The sequence below is a fragment of the Rhamphochromis sp. 'chilingali' genome (assembly GCF_963969265.1).
Source record: "Rhamphochromis sp. 'chilingali' genome assembly, chromosome: 14".
NCBI lineage: Eukaryota > Metazoa > Chordata > Actinopteri > Cichliformes > Cichlidae > Rhamphochromis > Rhamphochromis sp. 'chilingali'.
The window spans coordinates 20,962,369-20,979,822 of record NC_137941.1 but is presented as its reverse complement, the minus strand read 5'-3'; the positions used below and the strand labels follow the sequence as shown (position 1 = coordinate 20,979,822).

The following is a 17,454-nucleotide window of genomic DNA, read 5'->3' as shown; positions in this document are numbered from 1 at the left end:
GGCAGATTGTACTGTGGCTCAACTCTTTTGTTTTAATGTATAGCTTCTGAATCCTCCTGCGGCGATTCACAGGATGCTGAATCATTAATGCAGTCGGACTCGGTAGTGATGATGAATAACAGAGATCATCCCTGATGACCATTAAACAGCGGGTCGCTTGACACAGCCGCAGACCACCTTCTGCCGGATTCAGACAAACAACACGGGGTCTTTATGTGGAGCAAACACAAACACACAAGGGCAGACTTCCTCTAAGTGTAGGAAGCATCAATTATTCACCATCCAAGGTCAATAATAACACACTTCACAGCTGCTTACGCCTTGCCACTGCAAACACCAGAGAATATGACAGAGCAAATTCCTGTTTTCTTTGGATAGCAAGTGCCTCTTTCCCCCAGGTACAGTACACCTGTTTACGCACACATTTTTAATCACCACCCCTCGCTTGCGCGTTTGTCATGTTCGTGTTATATTGACAGTACTGCAAAAACACATTTCTGACTCATAAACGCTGCTTATGTTACCATGCAGACTGCACCAATACAGCAGACCTGCTTGAAAGAGCAAACAAATACAGAATGTAATTACACCCCATTTAACCGACAGATTATTGATAGATTCTCAATTTATTGCCATCATTCAAACGCTTTTGTTTTCAGAGTGGAAATCTTTACAGTCGGCACGCGTCTGTTGAGCATATTTAGATAATCAAAGATCCTTTTGATAAAGTGCTAACAGATGAGCACGATAAACAACTTACGCTTAAAATTAAACTTCAACGTCATCTTGGTAATTAGTCACATTTATCACAACTTCACATCCATTAAATCACAGCACTGTACAAAAGTCCTGAGTGATTATGAAAAAGGTCACGTAGGGTCAGATCAAATTAAAAGGATTCTCAGACGCCTTTAGAAGAAAAGGTTGGGAATGAATATGATCCTAGCAGGGGATTTGAAAAGATCTCCTAATAACATGAAATAAAATATTTTACTGCAATATGCTCATCTAATTTTGAACAGCTGCCAACCAATAGGAACAGGCCATTTGGTGCAAAAATGATGTTACTAAAAACAAACCCCTCAAGATGTGTTTTATCTTGTAAGGTAAAGACGCAACAATAGTCATCACGTGTAAAATCAGATCCTATATGGGAGGTGTGCCAGACAAAAAGCATCTGGTATTAGAACAAACATCAGTGCATAAAAGACTATTGGCCAATGACCATGAAGACAAAGAGCAGCTCTATTGGAGTAATGTGCTATGGACACAGAGTTGTTTTTGCACAGTTAGTGCAGACGTGTTTCGTGCAAACCAAAGAAAGCTTTTCAGGAGAGCCTCCAACCAGCCTTGAAGCACGGTGATCAGAATGCGGTTTGGGGCTACTTCACTGCCTCGGGCCTGCTTCCAGTCATCGATTTAACAATAAATACTGCATCATATAAAGAGAGTGCTTGAAGATAATGTCCAAAACGTGTTGCTCAACCAGAGCTGGAGCATTTTAACAGGAAAGCAATTCTCGGCACTGCCACACACATCCATCTAAGTACAACTACAAATTGAAGGTATGACTCAAATGGGCTTGCTGTGGTTCCATTTAAAATGCTCAGATACTTTTATTTATTTTAAAAAAATAAAATAAAATTGATGCCACGATGTTGACTTGTGTCTTGCTGGATAAATCTTTACAGTGTCAGCAGGACAAAAACTATCAAACTGATTTTGTGCTAAGAAAGAAACCTGTAGGTTTTTGGATAATTCCTTAATACTTTACAAAGGCTCTTCTAGTTTTAGTAGCCTGATCCGACCGACTCTGTGCCTCAGCTCTTGTGTTTCTTTAATCTTGCGTGTGCTTTGGATTCTGCCTCAGCCTGCTTCCTGTACACCGTTTGCTTCTGATCTTTTGCACCTGTGAGTCAAACAGTTTTTTTTAACCCACATACTTTTACAACCGATCTCACAATGATGACAAATCTACACTCAGACATAAAATTCAATTGCTTCTCTAAGCGTCAGAATGAGATGAAGCACAAACCTCTTGAGATAGACGACTGCACATAAAAGCCAGGCTCAGGACAACATAATTTACCAACGGAGAGTCTTCAGACTGAGAAGCTCTTTATAAAGCAGTTAGCGCACAAACTCTTACTTTATTGCTTTCTGCTGTGCAGATACAGACAACAATCCATAAGCATGTTCAGAATGGTTTCCAGCTCAACCATCTTATCTGAGGGCGGAAATAAGATTTATCCTGCTATCTCAGCCGTGCATCTCCCCACCATGTAATCTACTTCCTGCTATCGGATGTGAACCAGTGTTCACAGTGGGGTGAAATCAATAGGCAGGCTGCGTCTTCACCAGAAAGCTCGAGATGAGATGTGGCACGCTGGAGCAGAGTGGAGAGGTTTCTGGGAAGAGATGTGAGGTGGATTTGGGTGAGGACAAAAATCACACCAGCAACAATACATGACGTGTTTGTCCGACTGGAAAGCATTCGTAGATTTCTCTTTTTTAGTCTCTTGCTTAGACTCTAACACACACACCTCAGGGTGGATAATATATCTGCAGTGCACTAATGACCCTTTCTCTCAGCCTGGAGGTCTGTCAGACACACTGTTCGTGTCACTGCCAATCAGCGAAAACCTGCTGTCAGTGTGAATTTCCTTCACTCCTCGCTCATCAATTCATTCCCTGAACTCCCTGCATATCAATAACTCTCCCAAAACACGGCTCACCACGGTTTGTCAACTGGAATCCAATTTAAAACCTTAATTACTTGGTTGGCTTAAAGGTAATGAAGCAGCATTAGGTGCCGATATGAATAACCCACCTCCATCAAGCCTGACACTTTGCATAACAGTGACTAACACTCTGTCGTCGCCTGATTTGGCCTTTTGTCTGCGAAGAAGGTGATGCCAACATGCAGCAGAAAGACATATATAGGAGAACGGCAGCCAAACTTTGCGATATCTTTCCTCGATTGGCTGTCTACGAGTCATCTTTCCTGGACGGAAGATTAGAGTGGGGTGACTTTGTTCACGTATCTGAAGGCAAAAGTGCTTTAAAGGTGCTTCAAACCACCACAGTCAAAGCTGCAATCACAGAGAGGTGACACATGATGATCGTTTAAAAAAAAAGGAATAAAAAACAAACAAACATTACACTAGTCTACAACCACAAAGTGTGGCAGAAGTAGCTCTGTGGAACCACGAGGGAGTTTTAGTGTCTCATCTCCAAACAGCCAGTCAACCGCTGTGTGATCATAATTGTTCGAGTTTGGCTGTTTCAGAAGACTGTTGGATGCAAGCTGCCAGTTTGCTTCAAATGAGGTGCTTTTCACATTTGCTTTCATCTCCAGCCTCTTTCCATCCCCAAATACTATAAGCACCTTCCCAAAAACAGAACTGGGGGGAGTAACTTTAAAGGATTCCTGCAACATCCCTAAAAGTTGTGACCACCTGTGTCTGAGAGAAAAAAAAAAACGGGTTTTGTTTGAACTTCTTGTTGGCTGCTGAGTGCAGTCTAACAAACGTCTTCAAAGAAAGGATGACTGCTAGCTGAGCTATCCGATCACTGCGTCTCGCCCTGTGTGAGAGCATTCAAAGCTGCCTGCTGAGGAAAAGCTTTAGAAAAACTCATTTGTTCAAGCTTCATTATTCCAAGATAGCTCCCCCGCCCACGGATAACCCCACCGTCACACCAGGCGAAATACTTAATTTGTTTGTTTTGTTGTTACATGTTTGCAGCAGTCTGTTTCCACTAATGTTGGCTTTGCAGACGTTTTTCCAGCGCTTTTCCAGTGATAAATGTTGGAGGGAAAAAAAATCACTGCCCTTGACACTGTATCTCAGTAAGCTGTTAAAGGCCTTGGCAGCTTGTTACCATGCAGTGTGAACAATATGTCAAGAACCTGCCAATAAGATAGTAGTTAATTAATCCACACTTAGTGTCCCAGTAAGAACATCTGTAAATGGTAAATGGACTGGTGCTTATATAGCAGTTTTCTACTCAATTTGAGCACACAGAGAGTCTTTTACTAGATGCCTCATTCATCTACATTCATACAAGCACTTTCTTCTTAGCTTTAAGCTAATATTCACACACTCGTACATCCGACATATGCAACAGGAGTGACTTAGGGTTTCAGTATCTCGCCTCAGGGTTTTCTAACATTGTCACTGGTGGAGGAGCCAAGGATCAAGCATTGACCTTCCAATTAGTACACAACCTGCTCTACCCTCCTGAGCTATAGACACTCAGGAGGTTTTTGCTCAGGATATTTTGTTTGTAATAGCAGTTGGATAAATCTCTCTTATACTCACGTCCCAAAATTTGTAACATTTTTCCTATAAATGGGGAAAAACCCCTCTCCCCTCCACGTTTGCACAGTTTGGAACAATTATAAACGCTTGTTGATTAAGACCTCATCAAAAATGTATTGTAAAAAGTAGTTCACTTCAAAGAACCTGATACCTGCAACCTTCCAAATATTATTTTGGATTTGTGGGAGAGGAGGATGTTTAAAGCGGGTACAAACACTCAATAGCCAGTTTGTTAGGTGCACATGTTCACCTGCTTCACAAATATCTAATCAACCAATCACATGGCAGTAACTCAATGTATGTATCATTGTATGGTAAAAGTAACCCCCTGAAGTTCAAACTGAGCATAAGAATGGGGAAGAAAGTTGATTTAATTGACTTTATTGGTGACAGATGAGCTGATCTGATTATTTCATAAACTGCTGATCTGTTGGGATTTTCCACACAAGCGTCTCTGAAGTTTACAGTGAATGGTTTGAAAAACAGAAAATATCTAGTGAGCTGTAGTTCTCGAGGAGAAAATGCCTTGTTGATGCCAAGGATAAGAGGAGATTTGCCAGATGACTTCAAGCTGACAGTAACTCGAATAACCACGCATTACAACGTAGATGAAGAAGATCATTTCTGAACCTTGAGGTAGATTGTAGTGTTAAGTGCTGGTAGAGTGAGAAGGGGCAGATAGGGTAAGAAGTTTTCAAAAACCACAAAAAAAAAAAAAAAGCATAGCTCAATCCTGCCTTGTATCGATGGTTCAAGCTGGTGGTGATGTAATGGTGTGTGTGATTGTTTCTTTTATGACCACAGCGTACCCATTTTCTGATGACTGCTTCCAGCAGGATAACGCACCATGTCACAAAGCTCAGATCATCTAAAATTGGTTTCTTGGACATAAAAATGAGTTCATTTTACTCAAATAGCCTCCATTTAGTAGCAGATCTCAATTCAGTAAAGCATCTTTGACCTGACATCAAGTAATGGATGTGCAGCAGACAAATCTGCAGCCAGTGTGTGATGCTATGATGTCACTATAGACCAAAGTCTCTGAGAAGTGTTTCCAGGACCGTGTTGAATCTGTATCACAAAGATTTAGGACAGCTCTGAAGGCAAAATGGGGTCTGACTGAGTACTAGCAAGGTATAGCTAATAAAGTTGTCTAGTGTTTATAGAGTTTATATGAGATTTTCCATCTTCTGCCGCTTTATACTAGGGCTGGAGATGAACGGTTACCTGCTCTAATGTTTACTCTCTGACCAATTTCTCTTTGATCCGACTGCTGTCAGAGTTACTTGGGTAAGAAGAGCTAACCCAACATCAATTGTCTTTCAGGACTCAGCCATTATCTTTGGCAGCAGGAGGAACAAACTACTGCTGAGAAACCAGAGTTCACTCAAACTTAAAGTGACTGTTAGCTTAGTGAATGTTTACTCTGAGTCAGCTCCAAACTCAATGACACTTAAGAAGGAAATTGACATTGTGGCAGCATTTTGTTCAAACAGACAAACGAGAAGTCCATTTTGTGGTTCAAATACCAGCAGGACAAGTCATATTACATTTTTTTTTTAAAGAAGTGGTAAGCTTACTTTTTGTTATGATGTTTTTCCATCCTTCATTTAACAGCTTAAGCTTTGAGTGAGAGCATGTCAGAAATGTGTATAGTTTATATATTACATTATGTTAGTAGACACCAGCTAAATTGCTAAAACGCTACCTAGAATGCATAAAATATACAGATAATAAAAGAAAAACTTGAGTTTGAAATTTAGATTTTTGATATTTCAGATTTTTTTGTGAATAATATTTGGAAAAAAAATTCCTTTCTTGAGTTACTGAAAAGAAAAAAAGAGATTTCCTCCATGGCTGTCTTTCACAGTTAAGATACAAGCCACCGATGTTTAACACATTTGCTACCAAGCCTTGACCAACATTTAAAGTGCTGCCCTTACAGCCATGAAGCACACATGTCACAGCCGCTGTAACATTACACTCGCAGCAGAGCCGTCCTCTGTAATGACCTATCAAGCCTGCAGGCCTCCACAGTTCCCTGCCAGGCTCAATGGAGCAGAAAATAGGAAAAACAAACCAGCATAGACAGTTCCTCTAAAAAAAAAAAGAAAAAAAGTCTTATCCCACCCCCTCTCTCAACCCCCGTTAGCTGTGCTCTCTTAATCTCCCTGCACTCCTTCCATTTTTTTCTTCTTTTCACCTTCACTGAACTCTCGGGCATCACTCTTATCTGAAGGCTGCTTGTCCTTGTGCTGAAAGGTTGCTTGTGTCATTTCACCTGCTAATTAAGAGGAAAAGGGCAGCGTGAGCTCAGGAAAAGGCTGTTTATCCTCCAAAACAAACCAGCAGAGAAACTGCAGAAGAGACAGAGCCAGAAAATTGGTCGTGATTATTGTGCTGTGCTGTTAGGTGTTGCTGGTAAAATAAAAGACTTCCAGGAAGAGAAAAGCCCATCTGGACTTCAAAGGGAAAGATACGTACACCAGGTTTTTACCTTTAATGCACACCAAGTGTTCTGACCCCAAAAGCCTTGTTTGGAGTACAGAATGCCTTAAAACACAGCGGTTTGTGAGAGAAATACAAATCAAACTAAAACAAAGGACCTTTCTTCTCCTCATCTCCTCAGCATTGTGATTACTGTTGCCTAAAACTAAGAGCTCCTCCAGCGTTTGGCAATCAGGACAAGAAACCATATTGTTCCTCCTGATCCAAGGTTTGACTAATGGACAGACTCTCCTACCCAATACCCTGGCCTTCCTTTCCAGGGAGGCTGAGGAGTATGGCCCCCTCTGTAATTCTACCATACCTCCAGCACCACTTGTTAAAAATAGGCACCACCACCTCAGACCTCCATGCAGACAGACCACAGCATCCAGAACTTCAGGCCCCAGGGGGCCCTGCTATGAGGAGTGGTTTAACTACCTCAGTGAGATTTTCCCCAGTGATGTGCAAGCCATCCCCTTTTCCTGGGAATCCTCAAAGTATTCCACTGTACACTGTATCATGTTCCCCTCCCAAGTCACCTTATGGTTTGCCAGATTTGCTTTTAGGCTGACACTGGCCTACCACAGCTAGGTTTTTGCTTCAGCTGTTCGGCCAGCGCCGCACTGCATCTGGAGTCCCACAGGCCAACCAAACCCAATAGGAATCCTCGTTCAGCTTGATGACTCACTTCCTCCATCTGATTCATGCAGGAACAAAGATGGAGTGCTTTGTAATTGTTGGAGTAACTGCAGTTTTGTTTGGTAATCTACACTGAAGCTGATATGGGTTTTGAGGTCTTGTCTTATACAAGAGGATACAAAAAGAGCTGTCATGTTTACAGTGAACGGTGTACTGAACAGTTAAGACATTTGAAGGTAAACAACAAGACGAGAGGGAAAAGGGTTGGTTTATAGTGTGTGGGCTGCACACAATGCACTGTAAGCAATAATACACCGTGTCAAGACAATGCAGCTAGCAGTCATATTACAGAAGACAGCCCATATGAACAATGGAAGATGTTATATGAGCAGCACAGACTCAGAATGAAACTCTGACAAGAATCTCACATTGTAATTGAAATTGTTACTGCCAGGTCTGAATCAATCTGCAGCATCACATTGACAAAAAGAATTCAGCTTGCCCCTAGAATGACCTCAGAGTGACTGAAATCAACAAGATATGATGTTTTTTAAGGGTAAAACCAAGAACCAACAGCTGCAAACACTGCAAAGCCTACAACACTGAATTACATCTGCAAATTGATCTGTTTGTACTTCTCTTGCTTTATAAAAGTGCATGATGACAAAATGTATACCCACTTACAAGACTTAATTTAGAAAATGGTTCTCACAACTACACCAGCAGACGTGTAAAACACCTGCTGAAATAAGACAAGCCTCTGATGTAAATCAAAATAATGATTTAACCTGTATTATTACATTTGTTTCCTTAGATTCTGCGTGGCCAGTGACAGAGATGCCATTTGGTCCTTCAGTCTTCAGTATGATCAGCTGCTCTCATTTCTGCAGTGTGAAAGCTGCCAGTTTATTCTGGCAGGACTGAAAAGCAGCAGTAAAATTGTCCAGAACTGAAGCCACAGTCTGGCGCCTGTTCCTCAAATCTGGCACTGTTTAGAAACTGTGAGACGGTTCAAGTGCAGGAAGTCTGTTTGTTGGATAAACAAAGATTTTCACTGCAGAGAGTCTGAAATCTTTTACTCTTTGCCATCATACCCTCTGATGAGGGGAGGCAGATTTTAAAGAACAGATTAAACTAAGATTTAAAAATGTTGTCTTTATGTTTCGAGAAAACTTTACATAGTCAGATATGTAATAGATTTGCATGCTGCCAGTGCGCAAACACTTAAAGAACAAGAGACAAGAGCTTTTAGATTGAGGCAGGATCTCATTAACCCAGTTTCTGCTGCCACTGCTGCTTCTTCTTCGAGAGGAGAGGAGTGAGAGAAATGTTCGGGTTAAACCAGCTCCCTTCACTAACATGGTTGACTATTTCATAACACTCCAGTCCAACCAAATTGTACTTTCCTTCATCTTTTCAAGACACTACAAGCTAATGGACAGAAGGGAGATCCTCTGCATGCATGCGTGCGTACATGTTCATAGCAGCATTAGTATTAATCACAGCGTAACAACTGAACAGCATGTGTAATTTAAGGCTGGGCAGATGCTAATGGATTATGAAAATTCGTATGATAAGCCCTGCATCATTTCGGCTTTATTACGCTGTATGCTGGTACATTAGCATAGCTGGAAAATCTAGACAGATGCACAATGAAATTCAGTGTTAAGCGTCTGGGCTGGCAGAGCCTCCACAGCAGATCGATGAATAAAGATCTTCTAGCAAAGACAAACTGCTGTTTAGACAGACAGGTGGGACCTGAATCCTCCGGATTTAAAGCACTTCTGGATGTTATTTATCCCCATAACGTGTTAGAGCATGCATTTATAATTTTCCTAAGGATTATGTTGTTAATGGCCATGACATACATTCATCTGAAATGGAACAAAACATTTTCTGTTCTATATGCCAGCTCCTGGCATCCCACATGCTTGTGGAAAATCCAGGCTAGGAGCCAAAACAACTGCTTCTGCAAAATAATTAGCATTCAGCAACCAATATTTAGAGCACAGGACGTTTTGACAGAAAGGGCATCCTGCTCTGCATTTCAGAGCAACCACAGACAATTACTGATTTCTCACATAGGCTGGAAAAAGGTTTTGTTTTGAAGTTCAAAGATGCCCCTCCAACTCGCAATTAGAAAGCGTTACCAGAGAAGCAGCTAACAGGTTTGTTCATGCCTTATATTGCTTTAATTGTGCTTAATTTGTGGATTAGTCATTTTTACGAAAGGGTGTCATGTTGTGAAACATCACTTTGCACTCTTATAAAGCAAGACTAAAGCTGCCAGAAGGAATGGGAGACTTCAAATTAGTACAAAAATTCAAGACACAAGACTGGGAACTTTGATTTGGCAGATTTTTAACAGCAGCTAAACCTGCTGATGCAACCCCAAAGAGTTTTGTTTTCCTTCTTGGTTTGGACTGGGGATCTTCTATTAGAAGACTTCTTATAGATTATAGATTTATAGTCACTCAAAGTTCTCAAGGTCTAAAGCCTCAGTTACGTGGGAAAAAGTGTAGTCCTCGACTTGTTGGAAAGCGGTCCCTAGAGGTTACTGTCTGTTGCTAGGTGAAACAGGGCACAAAGAGAAAAATCTTTGTGATTGCTGTGGTCACTAACAGACTCCCACAGTCGCCTGTAATTTGCATGGAAGATGGCAATTTGCCTGCAAACAGCTGTAAAGACCAAGCAGTAACAAAACTTGATACGTAAACTGGAAACAAAGACTCGAGCTGTGCTTTCACTTAAAATGAACGCATTTCCAAACATGTAACTTTTACTTTAACTGCAAACTGTCATTTCAGGTTCGCATTGCACTAGCACTTAGCGATTGGTTGGAGAGTAGTTGGCGTTTTCTATACAGACTACAGGTGATGACGGCAATCTGCCAGCAACCAAAGCAATCACAAGTAGATTTTTGGTGTACCGCCATTTAGCTCTTTGTGAAAATTTCGCCTAACTGCCAGCAACCTCCAGCAAACACTTGCCAACTACAGATTGGGAAATGCAACTTTTTTCTAGTGTCCCATGGTTAGTAGTGGTTCACAAACTGGTCTCTAGAGCCTACACAATTAGGGCTTTAGCAGTCAATTTAACAGCGACTGACATCAGTCAGGAAGGAATACTGTTTTTATCCTAGCAACAAGTGGTTGCCAGGTGGTTGCCAACCAGTCTCTAGGCATGTGTGATCAGGGCCCAGCATACTAACCTAATGTGAGCTAGGTTCTGCTCATAAGCAGGCTACTGTAATTAGCAGGCAGCTTGAAGAACAACTAGAAGCCTTTCAAAGCCTGCTCACCAACACATTTCCAGTATTATATCAGGAGGGTCTATGAAGAACTATTTCTGTATTTAATTCAGTAGACAAACCAACATTCACACCCACGTAAATCTCCAGCTGCATGGATTTGAAAGTGAGCCAAGGTTAACTATGTGTTAGCAAATGATCTCTGAAGTCTACAAATTATTAGTCAAATATTTATAAATCTTCAATAATCTCTAACTTATGCAACTTTCGAAATCACGCTGCACTGGATGTGTTGCGACATATAAAAATGTGAGTCAATGAACTGTAACGTCATTGGAGGAACTAAAACAGCTAATTAATGAGCTCAAATGAATTAAAAACTCCAACATGATCTGACCTTAATGTAAGAAGAGGACTACTAAAGACACAAAACAAAAACACAACTGCATTTCTCAGAACCAACAAAACCAATACGGACTTTGCCCTTGTCGACAAATATGGGTGAGGTCGGCGGAAAATTTAACCGAAACTTCTGATTAATGTTCAGGATTACATGATTCAAATGTACACAGCAACGAGGACTATGTTATAATCCTACACCTGTGAGTCTCCGTCTGTTATGACGACATAAAGGCAGTGACCTCCTGTCTCATTCTGATAAAAGTCCTTGTTGACCAGATGAAATATAAAACCTCACCTTTTTCTTCAGCAGCAGGTAAACATTGACTTCAGATTCAGCTTTATGTTTTCCAAACCTGCGCTTACTGGAAACAAAAGTCTATTCGCTTAGAGCTTAGCAGCTAGCCTTTATTAGGAGTCCCAATTCTTTTGATTATTGGCTCCATTGTCAAAAAGTTACTTTACTAATAGCGTTTAACAGCATGTCACATCGATTTTAGGAAGATTAAGTCGACTCCTAGCATCCAAATATCAAGATTTAACTCTAAAGCTCAAATCCAGTTGATTTCCATTTAACTAGAACACATTTTAGAAGCAAAATGCCAAATAATTAAATGATAAATAACAGTCATTCAACTCTGTAATACCCCATTTGTTGGTTTTCAAACATATAGCGCTTTTTAATCAGTAGTTTTCCATTCATCATTCATAACTCTGCAGTCATTTCACAGCCCAGGTTTATTGCACATTTCCATTAATTCCTCACATCCATTCACGTCACTGCAGCTGGTTAAAATAGTTATGATTAAACACCGTAATGTGCACGAAATGTCAACAATGAATTTAATTAATGCCTGTGTTACATGTACACCGTGCTGGGTGGATTTTCTTCACTGGCACATCCCGGTCAGCATGCTGAGTGCTGTGAAACACTAAGATAAGGATACAACTTTAAATAAAAAAGGGGCATTTTCAGTGTTTGTACTCTGTGTTTAGGTTCAAGTGTCCCATCATCCCACTGCAGCGCCCACAGAGGCATGTGTCCACACATTCAAGGTTTATGGAGGGCGACAGTGAGGCATCACTCCCTGACCAGCAATCTATTACTCAACTGAGCCCTTTCCCTCAGCACTGCCTCCAAATTACATTTCTGCTGTCGAGATGCTTTTCCCCTCCCCTCCCACATCCGCGGGGTTGTTGTTTGGACAGGTTGCCTACTGATTCCCTTGCTGCTGCTGTGATTGAACAAGGATGCGGTGCATCTCTGAGGCCACGCGGGGCTATAGGCTGCATACCAAACGGGCAAGCAGCATGCGTTTGGAGAGCTTTGGATGAGAGCGCCATCAGTGAGTGGGAGGGAGGGAAACCCCGCACAACACTGCACTACAGAGATCAGACATTCAGTGCAGCAGCATGGAGGAGCTTTGTTTCAGCACCTCAGGCATCAGCAGTTAATCTGAATGTAATTGTGGACCAATCTTAAACACAATATGACTCGCGCTTTAAAGGACGACAGTTTGATGTGTGAATCTCCATAATTCTTTAAGACATCTGTGAAAATATGAGTAAATGAACAATGCAGAGAGACGTTGTTTAAGAGGCAAAGAGGGTTCCCTACAGAGGCGGAGAATAACAACTAAAAAAAAAGGATTTCAAGTTTCCAGGCTTTCTAGGAAACTGCAAGCACATTATGTATTTTTAGCCCCAGCTCATTCATATGTCTCATTAACAGAGAGATGAAGCTTGAAATATTAGGGACTGCAAGTATGAGATATTTCCAAACTGGTAAAATTACAAGAAAAGACTGTATCAAAATAAAATCTATCACTAACCCTTCTGCAAGAAATCAGTTCACTGTTTGTTTAAATCTGTTTCAATATGGTAAAAAGCTGTTACAAAAAACAAAACTATAGACTTTATTTAGCCAGATTTTATGTCTTTTGTGTGATTTTAGGCCCATTGTGTTAAGAGAATATTCAAATATTTAAAAAATAACTGTTAAGTTAGACATGTGAGGGTGAAGAATATTAATGCATGACATATTGTTATTACTCGGCTCATATCAAGTTTATTTTGCCTTCCTAAAGCTTCATGCCACCATCTTCCAAATCCATGTTCTGCACTCCACTTAAATTAAATCCATTATATTAAAACAGAGGTGAATAAAACTGACCATTTGAAGAGACATTGACTTTATGTCCTCTCCTAAACTTCTGGTTTCACTAGAGCTTTGTGTGCGTGTTGCTGTAAAGGGAGGGCAGGGTGAAGAGGGAGAAGCGACAGGAAGCCATTTCACAAAGAAAGTCTTGAACACATTACTATAAATTTAGTCCTAAAGAGGAAATTTTAAGGAAAACAAAAGTCACACAAAGGTTAACATTGCTTTAACTGCTGAGCTCATATCCATCCACTTAAGGTCACTAATTACGGTACTTCCAATCGCTCGATGCAGTCTAAACAAGGCTCATCTGCTGGTCGCTTTGTGAAGGAGATAAATGGAGGAAATAAACTCGCTGGTGTGCAGTATGCATTATGGTGGGTGGATATAGTTCCATTAACTAGTATACATTAACCCGTTCCACTTACCTGCCCCAGTGACAACCGTATCAGTTACTGGTGATCACATGAAAGGGACTATATGACGACACAGCCTAGAGATCACCACATGTTGTTTTTCACCCACAGACATAAACATGAATGTTTGTTTAAGACACTTTCTGAAGACAGAAGCCATGGCCATCTTTTATATACAGTTTATGGACAAAGCCAAGGGAATGAATTAAATATTTTATGGATACAGCAAGTCAGGTGTGAGGCTTAGCTACTCTTCTTTTATCCAGCACTATAACCTTCAACTTGAACATTTTATCATACAGCCTAAGAAATCCTTACTCCAGCTTACTCCCACAGTTCAAAGACATGTAGTTAGTGACGTTAGTTTAACTGGTGATTTTTAATTGCCCATTGGTGTGAATGTGAATGGTTGTCTGTCTCTCTGTGTTAGCTCTGCGACAGGCTAACAACCTGTACAGGGTGTACCCCTTGATTCGAACTATGGTAGCTGGGATAGTCTCCAAAAACCCTCCCTCCACTCCCTCAGGACCCTGAATCGGTTAGGCAGACAAGAATGGAAGGAAGCGTAAGAAATCAGAGGACTTTGGCTCTCAGACTCCAGAAAATATCTTCACATATTTTCTCATGTAAAAAAAATAGAAATGATTATGAGCACACCAAGTTTAGATTGAGGCTTTAAATGCTGCACTGAGCAACATTTTACCATCTTCCCAAAGAAGCTTCACCTTCTTTATCTGTAACAACAACAAGATCTCACAGCTCACGACAACGCTGCGAGCATCAACCACAAGCGCAGCATGAGCTAGTCAGATACTGCAATCTAGACAGCTACAGAAAGGTGGTGCAGCTGTCTAGTTTGCTTTTTGAAATACGACTTTGTAGAAAGTATGACATATTTGTGGTATAATAGTTTTGTCTCAAGTCAATCTGATACAAAGAGCCACACCATGACTCAAACTTTAAGCAGAGGTTTTGGATTTGCAGCACACAAGTATCAGTCTGGCACATTTGGCTGCAGCCTGCAGTGTCTGTCACAAGAATGCATGTGCGAGCAAATGTATGTGCACACATACAAATGCACGCACACACTCCTCTATCCTGTGCCGGCAGATCCCGGAGACCTCTAATGCTGTGTGACTGCAATCCCCAGGGATTCTTTCTGCACTACTGGATGAGCTCCCCTGCCTTTGTGTTAAGACATCAGGGAATCCCTACATTCGCTTGCTTCTCTCATTCTTTATTTGCCCATTTGTTCCCCTCACAACCCCCACAGCGGGTGTGCTGCATGAAGGTTCGGTTATCATCACCGAGGTACCCTGCTCGAGACTACGATACAACAGCCTCAAATGATAACCGCACCTATTGCTTAGAGGAGCCGAATGAACCAATTTAGGGAAGCGTCAGTATGACAAATTACAGTACGGCAGGATAATTTCTTACACTGCAATGGCTTGTTGTTTATGAAGGAAACAGCAGTGTACATTTTGGATCTTTCACATTGGCCTTTAGGGGTTCATAATAAAAATTATGCAATATATGAGCTCATTAGCTCAGCAGTGTTGTTTAAATCTACTCAGTGGACGGGGCTGACAGATGAAAACGTTGCCAGTTCTCGTCTGAATCTACTTTGTCAGTGTTAAGTAGCCACTCTGGACAGCAGCCAACCCTGTCTGAGGTCTAAGAGCCACTTGGGAAAGTTGAATTGGGCTTTTCTATTTTCACATTATACTGGCTGTTAAGATGTAACACTTGAGGCCAAATAAGAAAAGTAAATACAATTTAATTATGGATCAGCCCACATGTCTGACCTAAGGAGCAAACTTGCTCCTCATTTCAATGGGTGCTTCAAATATTTTTTTTTTAAATCAAATATTGCAAATTCAAACAAGTGACAAATTAAAAAAGAAAAAGAAAGAAAAAACTGTTATTTTGATTACACGAGAAAGAAATTAAAAGGGTTTTTTTCACCAGTTGTGTAAATATCATTAGGTGATTTCTTGTTGCTTGGATATTTCAAAAAGTATTCAACTTCATCCTCTCTAAATCAAAAATTATTTAGCACTTAAAAAAAAAACCCATCTACAAACAAATAATTCACTCTGGAGCCTAAATCACTGATGAAAAAATGAACTATTCTTGAGTGAAAGCTCACTATTACGCTGTTGATTCAGACAAAACAAGGCAATCAGAAAACATCCTTTTTGCCACTTTTTCCTCAATTTTCTGTCATTTTGTATCCCGAAACAAAAACACACAAATATGCATTTGAGTCACCGATGATTACTCCACGGCTGAGGCCCCAAATTGATGGAAAGCCAACCAAGCATAAAATATTAATAAATAAATCCTGCATACATCATGTTTTCCTGTTGGTAGCTGAGCAGAGGTTTTTTTTTTACATCCTGCAGCTGACAACATTTCAACCACCAAATGGAAGAAGAACTTCTCATTTCTGAATCACCCACATGCACCTCTGCTCATCTGAAGCAAAACCCACCTCTGAACAGCAGAATGAGGTCAGCCTGTTTCTTTATCAGCGCAGCCAGAGTACAATGAGCACTGTGTCACACAACCAGCCCAGCCTCCATACATTCAGCAGCATCCCGAGGCCACTGCTGTGCGCCTGTCACCTTTACGGTGAAATCCCCATGAAAAGACCTGGTGGGATATCCTGGTGACTCCGCGGACAAGGTCATCACTAATTAGGCTAAAACTCGGTTTATTATAAGAATAGGATGAAACAGCCTTGTTACACGGTCACTTCTTGTCACATCAAACCCAGCTCAGATCACTTGATCTAAACACGCATTGTTTGTGCTTTATTTATGTTTCACATCATCTTTAACAGCTCTTCGGTCTGCTGGAACAAGTTCAGCAGTGCAACACATTCTCAACAGGTTATTAAATTAACGAACAGGTAAATCTACCGTCGAAATCAGCGGAGGCAAGAAGGGAAATACCAGCTTTCTGCTGCAATGCACCTGCCCAAACGCGCCTAACTTTAGGTAAGAAGCGGGGCTGTCTGGACCCACTGATGTGTGCTGAGTCCTCTGAGGTCGTGGTCGTGATGGTGGACGGAGAGAGCCCCCTCCCCTCCTCTTTCGTCCCCGCAAAACAAGGAAAAGGCACAAATAAAACATCAGGAACTGCGAACAAGCTGCACTGCTGACCATATGTGCCGTATGCAACGCGCCGGTGTTTCAGCGTCCCGGAGCGCTGCCGGCTGACCTGCAGAGCGGCGGTGTCTTACCTGGTGTGCTCGCCTTTCACGGTGAGGGTCCGGAGGGGGGTGAGCACGGCCGGCTGCGGAGTCAGCCCGAGAATCATGAACCGTGTGAGAGCCTGTCGGTGCGCCTCAGCACCGTCTGAAGGCAGAGATCCACAGCCAGGGTGTTCCCGACAGGAGGGGGCGTGGTGTGTGTGTGTGTGTGTGTGTGTGTGTGTGTGTGTGTGTGTGTGTGTGTGTGTGTGTGTGTGTGTGTGTGTGTGAATGAGAGAGCCAGAGAGAAAGAGAGACAGAGAAATGGCTCTTTTCTGACAATGCGACATTCATTCTTTTTCTTCTTATTGTCCGTATAAATTAAACTTTAAAGGGCAAGTCGGTTCATAAAGCGCACACTGCAGTGCAGATCTAGGCTGAGGGAAACTCCCACTTGTCACTGCTACATTATGTATTATGGATTTCCCTGCTGGCATCCTCTGGGAGTCTGTATTTCTGTGGTAATGGCCGCAGGAGATGCCTGCTGTAGAGTGACTGTTTATTTACTAGTCTCACGAAGGACT

The 17,454-nt window shown here is 41.5% G+C and overlaps 1 protein-coding gene across 3 annotated transcripts in view; it reads right to left on the bottom strand.

The window, feature by feature from the left end:
* The window catches only part of sytl5 (synaptotagmin-like 5), a 44,778-nt gene extending 27,726 nt beyond the window's left edge, over positions 1–17,052 (bottom strand). For all 3 annotated transcript variants that reach the window (XM_080904085.1, XM_080904088.1, XM_080904087.1), the window contains exon 1: positions 16,922–17,052. The gene's annotated coding sequence lies outside the window, so the exon portion shown is untranslated. The remainder of the gene's footprint in view (positions 1–16,921) is intronic.
* Between the last annotated feature and the right edge of the window lie 402 nt (positions 17,053–17,454).